The sequence below is a fragment of the Chlorocebus sabaeus genome, chromosome 21 (genome assembly GCF_047675955.1).
Source record: "Chlorocebus sabaeus isolate Y175 chromosome 21, mChlSab1.0.hap1, whole genome shotgun sequence".
In the NCBI taxonomy this organism is placed as follows: Eukaryota; Metazoa; Chordata; class Mammalia; order Primates; family Cercopithecidae; genus Chlorocebus; species Chlorocebus sabaeus.
This window is the reverse complement of record NC_132924.1, coordinates 120,075,864-120,090,625: the sequence shown is the minus strand read 5'-3', so window position 1 is coordinate 120,090,625 and position 14,762 is coordinate 120,075,864. Positions and strand designations below refer to the sequence as shown.

The window sequence follows — 14,762 nt, the reverse complement described above, 5'->3', positions numbered from 1 at the left end:
TAAAGAGGCCTAAAATAAAATCTGAAAAGATATTGCAAAATGCAGCATTAAAAGGAACTATGGAAGTACATGATGTAACTAGTAATTTTACCTATATTTGGAGTTCCGTGAGGCTATGTAATCAGGCAAATTCTACAGAGTTAGACCTCAGCTGCATAGAAGGACAGAGTGGTGTTTGAAAGACAAGAGAGAAAGGGCATAGGATATATTGAAGAATAGGTTGGCATAAAGGAGGATTTCAGACCTAGGGTATAAGACTCAGAGTCCAGGGATAGTTATGCTGAAATTTTGCTCCGTATGGGTAACTTCACGAGGACTTTAAAAAAAAAAAAACTTTCCTTTGCCCTGTATGTCTCACAAAAAGATTTGATGAGCTAATTTATAAAATGGATTTTTGAACTAAGATGGTAGATTCTCAGGAAACATGAACCAAGGGTGTTCAGGACTAGGCAACCAGGACTAGGAATAAAGACACAAGTCTGACTGGGAGAAAGTATTTATGTTGAAAAATATCATAAATGTTTTAACAGGTTCTGTCTGATTAGAGACAAAATAATATAGCATGTGTTGTTGTTGTTTCAAGAAATAACAATAAAAGTCATATTGAGGAGATCCAGGGTAATCGGAAATCATACTGGGAGCAAGAAGATTAGCAACAAGTAATTGAAGGTGAACACCAATGTGGTGGCATGGGCAATAAATAAATAAAAGGCAGATCCGATATTTCTTTCTTTCTTTTTTTTTTTTTTTTTCTTTTTTGAGACAGAGTCTCGATCTGTCGCCCAGGCTGGAGTGCAGTGGCCGGATCTCAGCTCACTGCAAGCTCCGCCTCCCGGATTTAAGCCATTCTCCTGCCTCAGCCTCCCAAGTAGCTGGGACTACAGGCACCCGCCACCTCGCCCGGCTAGTTTTTTGTATTTTTTTTAGTAGAGACGGGGCTTCACCGTGTTAGCCAGGATGGTCTCAATCTCCTGACCTCGTGATCCGCCTGTCTCGGCCTCCCAAAGTGCTGGGATTACAGGCATGAGCCACCGCGCCCGGCCCCGATATTTCAAAAGAAGAATTATTAACATCTTGAAAGAAGGGAGTAGAAGATATAACCAACCTATTCCAAGATATTAGTGTGCAGGCATTGGTGACAGAAAAGGGAAGAGAGGGAATGATATGATCAACATTTATTGCTTGACTGCTAAGCAACCTCTTCTCTTTGAATAATAGCATCTGGATTTTCTTTAAAAAGTTCACTCTTAATATTCTACTCTTGCCTGGGTGCAGTGGCTCACACATGAAATCCCAGCACTTTGGGAGATCAAGGTGGGCTGATCACTTGAGGTCAGGAGTTCAAGCCCATCCTGGCCAACATGCTGAAACCCTGTCTCTACTAAAAATACAAAAATTAGTCAGGTGTGGTCATGCACACCTGTAATCCCAGCTGCTTGGAAGGCTGAGGCAGGAGAATCACTTGAACCTGGGAGGTGGAGGTTTCAGTGAGTTGAAATCAGGCCACTGTATTCCAGCCTGGGTGACAGAGCCAGACCCTGTCTCACAAAAAAAAGAAAAAAAAATTCACTCTTAATCCATATGATGCTAGAGAGGCAGACATTACTCCTTACCACCAGGGGTGGGCACCTAACTCAGTGAGACTCAGTTTTAGCCCTTCTGCTAAAATGTTTCATTCATACATTTACTTATGTATTTATTCATTCACCATTCATTCACCCAGGGGATATTTGAGAGTCTTCTATGTAGCAGATATTGTTCAAATCAACAATGTAGACAGAGTTGCAGTTTTCATGGCATTTATATTATTAAACTACATAGTGAGCTTTTTTTTCATAGGCTTTTTGGCCACTTTTGAAAAGTGTCTGTTCATATCCTTTGCCCACTTTTCAGTGGGGTTGTTTTACTCTTGCAAATTTGTTTAAGTTCCTTATCGATGTTAGATATTAGACCTTTGTCAGGTGCAAAGTGTGCAAATATTTTTTCCCATTCTGTAGGTTGTCTGTTATACTCTGTTGATAGCTTCTTTTGCTGTGCAGAAGCTCTTAAGTTTAATTAGACCCCATTTGTCAATTTTTGCTTTGTGATGATTGCTTTTCGTGTCTTTGGCGCAAAATCTTTGCCCATTCCTATGTCCAGGATGATATTGCCTAGGTTGTCTTCCAGAGTTTTTATAATTTTGGGTTTTACATTTAGGTTTTGGAGAAAAGGAAATACTTATACACTGTTGGTGAGCATGGAAATTAGTTCAACCGTTGTGGAAAGCAGTATGACGATTCCTCAGAGAGCTAAAGGAAAAATTACCATTTGACCCAGCAATCCCATTACTGGGAATATACTCAGACGAATATAAATCATTCTACCATGAGGACACACGCATGCAAATGTTCATGGTAGCACTATTCACAAGAGCAAAGACATAGAATCAACCCAGATTGGAGAAAGAAAATGTGCTATATATACATCGTGGAAAATTATGCAGCAATAAAAAAGAATGAGATGGAGCTGGAGTCTATTATCCTCAGCAAACGAATGCAGAAAACCAAATGCACATGTTCTCACTTATAAGTGGGAGCTAAATAATGAGAACTAATAAACAAAGAAGGAAACAACAGACACTGGGGTCTCCTGGAGAGTGGAGGGTAGAAGGAGGGAGAGGAGCAGAAAGGATAACTATTGGGTACTGGGTTTAATACCTGGGTGATGAAATAATCCATACAACAAACCCCTGTGATATGAGAGTTTACCTGTGTAACAAACCTTCACATGTACACCTGAACCTGAATATATATATATATCTCTCTCTCACACATACACACACATATATATGTATACATACATATATAATGCTGACACTATGTTATATGTAATAAGTACATATTGTTATATATGTTTTATATGTAAATCATAATTTTACAATTACATATATCGTTTATGCAAAGGCCAGAAAGGCAAATGGCACGAGCATATGGTGCCTGTTTGTGGGGACAGCAAGGAAGTCAGTGTTGTTGGAAGAGTGTGGAGAAGGAATGAACACAGGAGAATATGGAGAGGTCAAGGACAGAACGAGGAGGGCCTGTACATTGTGATCACGCTCCAGATTTCATTTATGTGTGCTGGAAGTAAATCTATTGGAGAGTTGTAAGCAAGAAAGTTATACATCTTATAATTTTTAACACTGAGGGCACTAAAATCCCCCTCTCTGAGAAAAGAGAAATTCCTAGGAAGATAGGAGAAGACAATAGCATAATATAAAACACAAAATGATAGATGAAACAATATAGTCAGAAGTGCTTCAGAGGCTGTTTAGGGAGGGGAGATTTGGAACAGTGGTGTGGAAGAGCAGCAGGACACCTACCACACCTTGGGATCCCAGTGCATGGCGAGTCAGAAGAAAACAAACAAAACTGTAGGAAAGGAGGTGCTCTTCCCACTGAGCTTCTGTTGGCCATTTTGAGTGCAAGTCAGAGAAAGACAAAGTAAGCACATCTGCGATGACATCATTTGAGAATCTAAATCTAGAGCTTGCTAAGGTCTTTTGGATTATTTGATCTGTTTCCTTATTTGTTTGTTTCTAAGCAACTGAAATAACATCGACTAATACAACAATATTTGAAGGGAAAGATAATTAGTGAAGATTTACTGCATTTGAGATTTCACCAGCAAAATTAAAAGATGTTGTAGAAATTTGAGATTTAGGATAATAGCGTTTTACCTAAGGTTTACCTTTGCTTTACTTTTGGAAAAATGCATGCTATATATTTTCTTCCGGATTCTCTACATCAATAGTTTGTACTTCTATTATTATTTTTATGATTATATATTTTTTAAGAGACAGGGTCTCGCTCTATCACCCAGGCTAGAGTAAAGTGGCACAGTCACAGCTAACTGTAACCCTTGAATTCCTGTGATCAAACGATCCTCCCTCCTTAGCCTCCTGAGTTTTTAGGACTATAGGTGTCCGCCAACAGACTGTGATTTTTCCACTTCTTTTATCCAAGCATGTTGAGATTTAAGATGTTTTCCTAACTGAAGCTTTAAACATTTCAAAAGAATGCCATAGGCATGAACCATCGATTGTCTTGAATACAAAGGTATAAGTATATGTGAAATGTCTCCATAAATATCAGTACTTGGTAAGGTAGGAAACATAAAAGGAGGTGTAGCCATTGATTTAATAAAAAGTCTAACATTTATATATCTATTATTTAAAGGGTTCTAGTATAGTCTATTGTTTGTCAGGGATGCTATTTTCTCAAATCAGGAAACAGACTCAGAGAAGTTGGACAACATGGTGAAACCCCGTCTCTGCTAAAAATACAAAAAAATTAGCCAGGTGTGGTGGCATGCACCTGTAATCCCAGCTACTCAGGAGGCTGAGACAAGAGAATCACTTGAACCTGGGAGGTGGAGGTTTCAGTTAGCCAAGATCATGCCACTGCACTCCAGCTTGTAAAACTCCATCTCACAAAAAATAAAAATAAAAAAGGAAAAAAAAAAATTGGATGCCAAATACCTAGTAAAGACAAACTCGGGACAAAGTAACAAGTTCTTCCACTCTCTTCATTTGAGAGTCAAATTGTCAACTAGAAATAAATATCTTCCCATTTATGTACAATATATTTTATTTTTGATATTTAATATTATATATTTGAATATCAAATTCTGATGGATAATTTTTATCATATCACTTTTTAGATGCATATTTGATTTCTGGCCTATTTATTAGTACATCATGTTTTCATATTTTACTTCTCTATTTTTTTTTTCTTTTTTTTTTTTTTTTGAGACGGAATCTGGCTCTCACCCAGGCTGGAGTGCAGTGGTGCCATCTCGGCTCACTGCAAGCTCTGCCTCCTGAGTTCACGTCATTCTCCTGCCTCAGCCTCCCGAGTAGCTGGGATTACAGGTGCCGCCACCACGGCTAATTTTTTGTATTTTTAGTAGAGACGGGGTTTCACCATGTTAGCCAGGATGGTCTTGATCTCCTGACCTTGTGATCCTCCCGCCTCGGCCTCCCCCAGTGCTGGCATTACAGGCGTAAGCCACTGTGCCCGGCCTCTATATTTTATTTCAACAAATTTTTACAAAATCAATACTATGTTTTCTCATACATTTACCTAAATCAAGCTTCTTTTGTGATTATCAGCACCCAAACTCCTCTGCAGTTTTAATACAAGTAATTTAAGTTTGAATGACACTGTTTCCTAAAAGGAAAGAAGAATTTGTCAGCTAGGGGGCGTCTTATTTAGTAAATACTAAAGTAAACAATAAACTGTCATAGGTCTTGAAAAGGAGCATTTTTTCATATCATTTGGCTCTTTTAAAAAATCATTTATACTTTTTCATATAGGTGTGAAAATGAAAAAGAAGATATACAGCTGAGTTTTTATAAAATCTTTAAGATTTGAAACCTGAATCAGAAATTAAAAACTTAAAGCAAAGTTGAATCTTTTTTGCATAGAACAATATGCATAGAACAATATACTTTACAACTAAACCTTCATTTAGACAAATAGTATACAACAAGTGCTTTGAAGATACATAAAAAATGCCAGCCAAATTTATCATTTAAGTAATAAAAAAATCCATTTACAACAACTTGAGAACTTCATGTTCTTGCTATTAAATGTCTCTTAGAGGCAGTGATTTGTATATATGCTTATAATAATAAGGTTTATTATTATAATTAAGATAGCATATATGTATCTCGCAAAGCTTGATGTTAAGGAAAGTTAAAATCAATATAATAAAATGCTAAACCTATGGTTCTACTTTTAGAGTTCTTGTCTTATAAATTGTGCAAATAAATACCAAAATTTAGAACTTTTTAAAAACATATTGTAAGTCATCCACAATGTTAATTTTAGAGTAAACATCACTGAAGTTTTAATAACTGAATATTTTCCATTAGGTGCACTATTTTTTCCAGCTAAAACAGTATTTCAGATGGTCTAAGAGGTAGTGAAGCAAAGCATTTCTGCAAAGTACCAGACAGTAAATATTTCAGGCTTACAGGTCACATGCCCCTCTGTCCCATATTATTATTCTGTTTTTTAAAATACACTTGTGAAATGTAAAAATTATTCATAGCTCACAAACTTTAAAAGAACAGGCGTGGACAAGTTTTGTCCCATGGGCTATGGTTTGCCAGCCCATGGACTAAGAGGCTTTGAAATTAAATCTTTCTTGCAAGTTAGATAGGATGCACAAGGCTAAGACTTTCCAGCCAGTTGACTTTTAAGAACCAGCAAACTTTGGAAAAGTATTTTGTAATCACTTGGAGCATATAATGTATCAAACTGGAGGAGACTATATAAAGTATTAGAAGTATGCTATGTGTGATGCATGAACTAGCATTTTTTCCCTCAAATTTACTATTATGGGGTTTGAAGTGTAACAACAATTATTCTGATGAGAATACGTATATTTATTCCTAACTAAAACCTCATTTTTTAGGAGACCTAACATAAAAGATCATGAGCTCCTATAGCGAATGAATGACACTCTGTATCTTCACATAAAGGTTTTCCTTAAGACTAAAAAAAGTGCCTAAAACAATTAGCTATTGTGTAAGTAAATCTAGGAAGAGCTTTTCGCGTACTGACAACAGGTCTCACAGGTGGGAAATTATGTGAGGGAAACAACAAGAACGACTTGAATGTTTCCTAAAGTGAGAGATCTTATTTGCTTAAAACATAAAATGACTTTGTGGCATTGAAACACATATTGACTATTCTTTATGTTAATGTACTAAACCTGTGATTATTATAATCACGTCCCTTTCATTGAAATTTTATTTCTTGAAAGATTTTAGATTTTATTTTCCCCATGCTAACAACCTATATCAAAATGTTGAAATAGATTTTCCATTTTGCAGCCTTGATGTGAGTTTCCAGGACTAGCTACATTCCCTGCTGAGGCAGGAAGATAAGAAGGACCTTCATAAAAATACTGCACCTGTTACCCTTCCAATCTGGCCTCTTCCCCTGGAGTCTCTGCTCATCGGTTTTATCTGGCTGGCCTCCCACATCCTGTAGGAATCAGCTCAGACAGCACTTCCTGACAGGAGGGACCTTGCCTCACCACCCCTCAATCCCCTCGTTCCATAGGGTGCCTCATAGTAGGAGCTCAGCAGGACTTTTCCTTGACCAGTCAGGACTCTACTGATCAAAGCAGGATCTAGTCAAAACAGAATGTGATATGGGAGGGGGGCAGAGAAGTGCTGGATAGAGAAGGGCAGGGTCCTTGGCGAGGGCTCCACCCTCAGGCCTGCGCCCAGGGAACTAAGTGCAGACAGACATTCCTGTTTTTGCGCTCAAATGTTGCATTTTCCAAGACCACTCTGGCCGGCACACCCCTCATCCTATGCCTATAAAAACCCCAAGACCCTATAGCGGACACAGACACAAACGTCTGGACATCGAGAGGAGCAGAAGTGGAAGAGTACACGGAATTCGGCCGAGGGCAGTTGGAGGAGAGTCCGGTAGCTGGGTGGTAGAGATCCAGGGGAAGACCACCTTCCCACTCCATCCCCCTTCTGACCTTGCCATCCACCTCGCTGAGACCTGCCCCCACTCAATAAAACCTTATACCCATTCTCCAAGTCCACATGTGATCTGATTTTTCTGCTACACCAAGGCAAGAACCCAGGATACAGAAAGCCCTCTGTCCTTGCAATAAGGCAGGGGGTCTAATTGAGCTGATTAACACAAGCCACCTGCAGATGGCAAAACTAAAAGAGAACAAGGTAACACACACACCCACTGGGGCTTCAGGAGCTGTAAACACTAAACCCTAGATACCGCCGTCGGGTTGGAGCTCCATGACCCGCCCGTCTGCGTGCTCCCACTATGGGTTTGAGGCTCCATGACCTGCCCCTCTGCATGCTCCCGCTATGGGTTTGAGGAGGGGGTCACTGAAGAAGTGAGCCACAGCCCTATCACACACCCTGTGAGGGGGAAAAGGGAAAAGTCCTGTTTCAAATGCAGTAAATAAACCAGCTAAAACCAAGATGGCAAAGAAAGCAACCTCTAGTTGTCCTCACTGTTCATTATTCGCCAATTATAATTCAATAGCACACTAAAAGGCACTCCTACCAGCACCACGACAGTTTACAAATGCCATGACAACGCCAGGAAATTACCTTACATGGTATAAAAAGAGAGGAATCCTTGGTTCCGGGAAGTCCCCACTCCTTTTCTAGAAAATTCATGAATTATCTGGCCCTTATTTAGCACGTAATTAAGGAGTAGCTATAAATATAGCTAGCCAGCAATCTACAAGTGCTACTCTGCATATGTCCCGCTCTGTCTATGGAGCAGTCATTTTTCCCTACTCTATTCCTCTAATAAACTTGCTTTGCTCGCACTTTACTCTGTTGGCTCACTCTTGAATGCTTTCCTGTATGAAGCCAATAACTCTCCTGGCTAAGCCCCAATTTGGGAGTTTGCCTGTATCAAGAGCATCCTGTGTTTCTTTTTCTCTTCACTCAATTGTGATTACTTCATTATGTTTTTGATTAACTCCCTGACTGATTCAGAAGTATGTAAGTCAGCTGTGAGGTTTCAGACCACAGCTCTTTGGTCCCCATGTATCTGATGACCACAGTGTTCAGTGGTCAACACATGTGCTTAAGTAAATGAATATAAATGCACATTTCCAAATTCTCATCTATTTACATTTCATAGGCTCTTGTTATGTGTGGATGCACAAAAACGAGTTCTGTTAGCATTGGTAGTTAAAAACCATATATTTGATAATATCTTACAGGAAAAAAAAATAGAGCATGCTAGACTGACTAAGAAAGACACCAGGGTAATGTATAAGGTTTTCCTAGTTGTAGGGGGATGCCATTATAATTATGTAATGTGGCTAGGTGTCAGAGATCACGGGATAAAAAGAAAACAATCATGCAAAAATCTGGAGAGAATTGCTAGGAGAGATGTAAAAATTAACCCCCTACCCCAATCATATCTAGCTTGTTCACTTGGGTAATTCACTTGAACTCTGCTAAAAATATACTCTTTTGATTGCAAAACCATGTCAAACACTGTGAGACATGCCAACATATTCCATATATATATGCAGCAATACCCTCTTTGGACCCTACTGCTCGTGACCCAAATAAATACATCTTGTCTTCTTAATTTTGACAATGTTCTGAAAGCATTTTAGAATTATCATACTAGAAGCATTAATTAAGAACAGCATTATTTTGCAAGCAATAATTTGACTTTGAAAATTAATCAAGTAAAATCTTAAAAATCTGATTCTTGATTCCTTCTGTTTATTCTTTAGGGGCATCACGTGATGATAGTATTCAGTAAGTTTCATTCTTTGTGATCATTTGTTCTCAGCCTACTCAACCAGTGGACTGTCTTTTTAATTGCTTTACTCCCTCCCACAGTTTATTTACCTCCAGGCTAAGTCCCTGGCAGAAGAACGATGGATTCCTTTCTTACTCTCTGACTCCCTCTTCTTCCTTCTCTCCAACTTCCTGCCTTTTTCTCTCTTCTTTTTTTCTCTTTCTCTCCTTCCTTCCTTTCATCTTTCTTTTTTCCTTCCTTCCCTCCTTTCTTGTTTCCTTCTTTCCAGTGGTTTACTGTAATACATGATTGCTTTTTGCCCACATCTCATTTCAGTATAGAAGGAAAAGGGCAGAGGAGCACTGTTCCACACAGTCATTCAGGGATCCAGGCTCACTTCATTTGGTTCTCATTATCAACATCTGATTCTCAAGTCCACCACAGAAAGAGAAGACAAAACATATAGGAATGAACTTAGGGTTTATGGCCAGATTTGATAGAGAAAATATCACTTCTGCACACATTCCATTGGTCATGTATCATACTAATCAAACCTTAGTGTCCAAGAGACTGGAATATGTGCCACGGAAGGAAAGTGAAACATATTTGATAAATGCATAGTGGGGTTACATGATGCTCATCTTGAAATTCTGTGCTTACCTATATCATAATACTTATTATAATGAATAGTAAAATTATAATGTTTATTATTTGATCTCTCAATGAAACTGCAGACTGTTCAGGGAGCAATACGTCATTTTTTTAAAAGAGAATGATAAGAATTTTTAATACAGTAAACTGAAAACAAGTGAATAATTTGATTAGTTTTGAGAAATGTATTGACCCATGTGATCCTCACTCCCCATCAAGATATAGAACGCTTTATTATCCCAGAAATTAGTCTCATCAATCCCCTCAGTCAATATCTTTTCAATTAATGTCACTCCTCACCCTATGCATACAACTTTTCTGATTTCTATAACCATAGTTAATTTTGCCTTTTGTTTTGACAGAGTCTTGTTCTGTTGTCCAGGCTGGAGTACAGTGGCATGGTCTCAGCTCATAGCAACCTCCATCTCCCACGTTCAAATGATTCTTCCACCTCAGCCTCTTGAGTAGCTGGGACTACAGGCACAGGCCACCATGCCTGGCTCATTTTTGTATTTTTAGTAGAGATGGGGTTTAACCACATTGCCCAGGCTGGTCTCAAACTCCCGACCTCAAGTGATCTGCCCACCCTGGCCTCCCAAAGTGCTGGGATTACAGGCATGGGCCTCTGCACCCAGCAAATTGTGACTTTTCTTGAACTTCATAATAAAGTAATCAAACATCACCGGCTTCTTTCACTCAGAATAATTTCGTTAAGATTTCCCCATATTGTTACTATTAGTAGCACATTTCCATTTTTCTGTGTACTATTTCATTGTATAAGTTTACTATAACCTGTATCTATTTTTGTGTTGCTAGATACTGGGATGTTTCTGGGTTTTTTTACTAGTATAAATAAAATTGCTGTGAGCATTTGTTATAAATGCCTAGGAGAAGAATTTCTGGGTGACAGAGTGGATGCATATTTGAATTTCCAAGATATTGACAAAATAATTTTTCAGATGATAATCTAATATAGCATCAGAAATCTATTTTAAATTTGTTTCAAATATATTATTTTTCTTTCCAAACTTCCTTTAATTTTTTCTTTATCCTTCATGTCAAGTCATAAGAAAGGATGAAAATTAAATAAATGCTACCCATTTTGTGATATTTTAAATAACTATTTAGACAAACTAAGAAAAACAAATGTGACATTATCAATCTTAGCAATGTTAAAATACAACCTAAGAGGCAGAGGTTTGGAGGTAGAAATGGATAAGAAAATGTAGAAGAAAGGACATGGTAAATAATATACTCATCTTCCAAGTGAAGAGTCAAATGATATTACCAAAATTTGACAGAAGAGTAGGCCAATTTTAAAGCATATTATTAAATATAACAAAATTAATCAATAGAGAATTAAAAATCTTTTTTTGAGACAGGGTCTTGCTCTGTAACCCAGGCTGAAGTGCAGTGGTATAATCACAGCTCACTGCAGCCTCAAACTCCTGGGCTCAAGCCATCCTCCCACCTTGGCCTGTTAAAGTACTAGGATTACAGACATGAACCATCATGGCCGGTCTTAATATAACTTCTAAAAATAGGTCAGGTGTGTGGAAAAGTAAGGTAGCTAACTAGTAATTGACCCAAGAATTCATTAACCAATAGGTACTTTCTAAGTTGATAAGTGAACAAATTGACATAAAAGTATAAAGGGAGAGTGGAACAGGAAATAAGAAGATATTGGAGAAAAAAACTTTGCCATTAAATGAACTTCTTTCTCTACAAATTGATTAAAAATACTTATCTATATGCTAGCTTGATAAAGATATGAAAAACCAAAAACAATGTTGTATAGGAGGGAGTCTAAAAATTTGGCTTTAAAATTTCTGGCATATCACATAATTGCAGACAGAACTAGTTGCAAGGTTCATCTTACCTGTTAAAATAAAATCTAACCAGTTGCTTGAAGAAGCATAATACTCAAGACACTGAGCCCAGAAAGAAACTTCCCAAATCCTCACATCAAAGAAACTATGCTACATAAAGAATGAAGTGTTCAAGAAGATCTGTATAAAGACAGCAACAAATGTCAGAGGAAATACATTACACTTTTCCTCAATGTAGCCCCATGGAAAAATGCCAAACCTTAATTCAGTAAACACAAATTTAACCAATACTTTTGATGCAATAACCAAAACTTTTGATGCAGGTATTCAGCTCCCTACTGACAAGCTTACTCTAGAAATTGTTTACAGTATCTAGAAGAACAGACTGCACTGCCCTCAGGTTATCCTCCAAAACCATTGTTTTTCGCAGGTTTTTGATAAGTATTAACAGCAGCAAACATGATAATATACTCCTTGGAAAGTACCTGGGATAAAATATTTTTCTAAATGTGGAACCAAGTGCTTTTTATAAGCATACAATTAACAAAATTATCAAGTTTTAGTTAATGTGAGAATTATTTGTGATAGCAAGGTAAATTATCATCTTTCAATTTTATCTTTTTTAAAATGTAAGATTCTTTAGTTGGAAAAATTTATGCCATGAAATATTAATAATTCTAATACTAGATGTAATGTCTGAGTTGAGTATTAATAACTTTACTCTTCCTCAATTTAATATGCGTCCATTTTTATTATCTATTGCATGATAATATATTCTGAAGGTAATGTTTCTTCAGAATATAGAAGAGTCAAAATAAGTGACAATGCCTGGGTCTACAGAAGCCATTTTTTCCAATATACTTGGATTTCATCTTTCATGGGAAAAAAAAAAAACCCCTTTTTACATTATGTTTCTCCGTTTGTACTATGCCTGGTTTTCTATTTCCTTTCACTGCAAAACTTCTCAAATAAATGGTGTTTGCTCTGTTTTTCCCTCCTCTTCCATGCTCTCTTTAAGCTTTAGCAATTTGTTCATTGCTGTTTCTTCTTTTGAAACAAATCAGAAAAATCACTCATAATGAAAAAACTGATGATAATGAAATAATTTTTTTTTTTTTTTTGAGACGGAGTCTCGCTCTCTCGCCCAGGCTGGAGTGCAGTGGCCGGATCTCAGCTCACTGCAAGCTCCGCCTCCCGGGTTCCCGCCATTCTCCTGCCTCAGCCTCCCGAGTAGCTGGGACTACAGGCGCCCGCCACCTCGCCCAGCTAGTTTTTTGTATTTTTTAGTAGAGACGGGGTTTCACCGTGTTAGCCAGGATGGTCTCGATCTCCTGACCTTGTGATCCGCCCGCCTCGGCCTCCCAAAGTGCTGGGATTACAGGCTTGAGCCACCGCGCCCGGCTGAAATAATTTTTTAAAAAAATTTTTCTTGAATATCTCCCTTAGTTGTCTTCTCCTGGAATCTTTCTCATTCATGAACATATCTTATTTTGCACATGTCTGTTTGATCTCTGATCGTTTCTCTTTATCTTCATTGGATTTTTTTTCTTCTTCTATGGATTATTAAAGGTCATGCTGTTCTTGCTACTTCCTCACAGGTGACATCATCTTTTTTGTCTTCAAATGTAAGCTCAACAAGAATATTTTCCTGTTATTATCTGTTTCCTTTACGACAGAAGCCATTTTTTGCAATATACTTGGATTTCATCTTTCATGGGAAGAAAGAAAACCATTTTGACATTACGTTTCTCCGTTTGTACTATGCCTGGTTTTCCATTCCCTTTATTTTCTGATCTCCTGAGAGCCTGGTTGCTTTATGCATAATCAGTCCAATCTAGAAATATCTCAAATGTGTATTTACTGACAAATGGATTAATAAAGTGTGGTCTAGCCACAATCTGCTACCCAACTGGCTTTCTTCCACAGTCCAACAAGGGACAAATCCTACTCGGGCTGTTTATTCCCATCTTCTCATCCAACTCTTTTCTCCCTTGTTCCATTAGCTATACCTCTATGGTGCCCCTGTATTCCTTAGCATCTCTCTTGGCCTCAACTCTCTTAATGAAACAAGCCTAAAGTCTTGATTTCAGAGAAAAAATAAAGAAAACAAAAAACTCCACCAAATGTCTTTTAACTAAATCACCTTTCCTTTCCAACTCACTTCTTCAATTACAATATTGCATTATTTTTTATTGACCTCCCAAACTTCTTGAAGAGACAATTTCATATCCAACTTCCAAGGATAGAAGCTCATTTCCATGTCTCTTCCATTGTCCTACATTTAGTCTCCTGCACTAATAAAGTGAAATCTAAGCCTTCTTTATTAGTTTTAACCCTAGGGAATCTTTCTGGTGCAGTCGGTATTCTTGTAATGCCTTTTTCTCCATGAGACTGATCCCATTTGTATTCTTGCACAAGAATTGCTGACTTTTTCAACTCATCCTCCTTCTAGGAAATCTCATTCCAGTCCAAATATTGGAGATTGATTCCCATATCCACATCACCAGCTCTAAGTTGGAGTTTGAGATCTAGGCCTGAATTTCCAACTTTCTATTAAACATCTTTATTTAAATGGCTGCAAGATGTTTAAAAATGTCTTTTTATCATCAAAACTGTGTTTATTTTCTATTGTCCTCCCACACCATTTACTGATGCTGCCATCCTCCTAGGCCTCCAGCCAGAATCTCTGTCGCATCCATGGCTCTTGTTCTTCCTCACTCACTTTCACAATGTCCCAGGTGCTGGAGGTCCTGCCTCTCCAGTGATGGCTTTTCACGCGTGTGGCCACTGTATTTGGCCAAACCCTCCTTCTCCCCTGAGAGCTCTCAGAATGCTCTCCCTGCTTCCAGTCTCTCCTCTAATTCACTTTATATACTATTCAAAAGGGAAATCTTTTTAAATGAAAATCTCAATCTGTGAGAACCAAATTACCTAACCTAAAATACAGATGCAGGTTGCCTTTTGTTCATACTTC

The 14,762-nt window shown here is 37.9% G+C and overlaps 1 protein-coding gene across 1 annotated transcript in view; it reads right to left on the bottom strand.

Moving 5' to 3' along the window:
* CNTNAP2 (contactin associated protein 2) overlaps positions 1–14,762 on the bottom strand; it is a 2,242,274-nt gene that overhangs the window by 1,357,844 nt on the left and 869,668 nt on the right. The gene's annotated exons all lie outside the window — the stretch shown is intronic.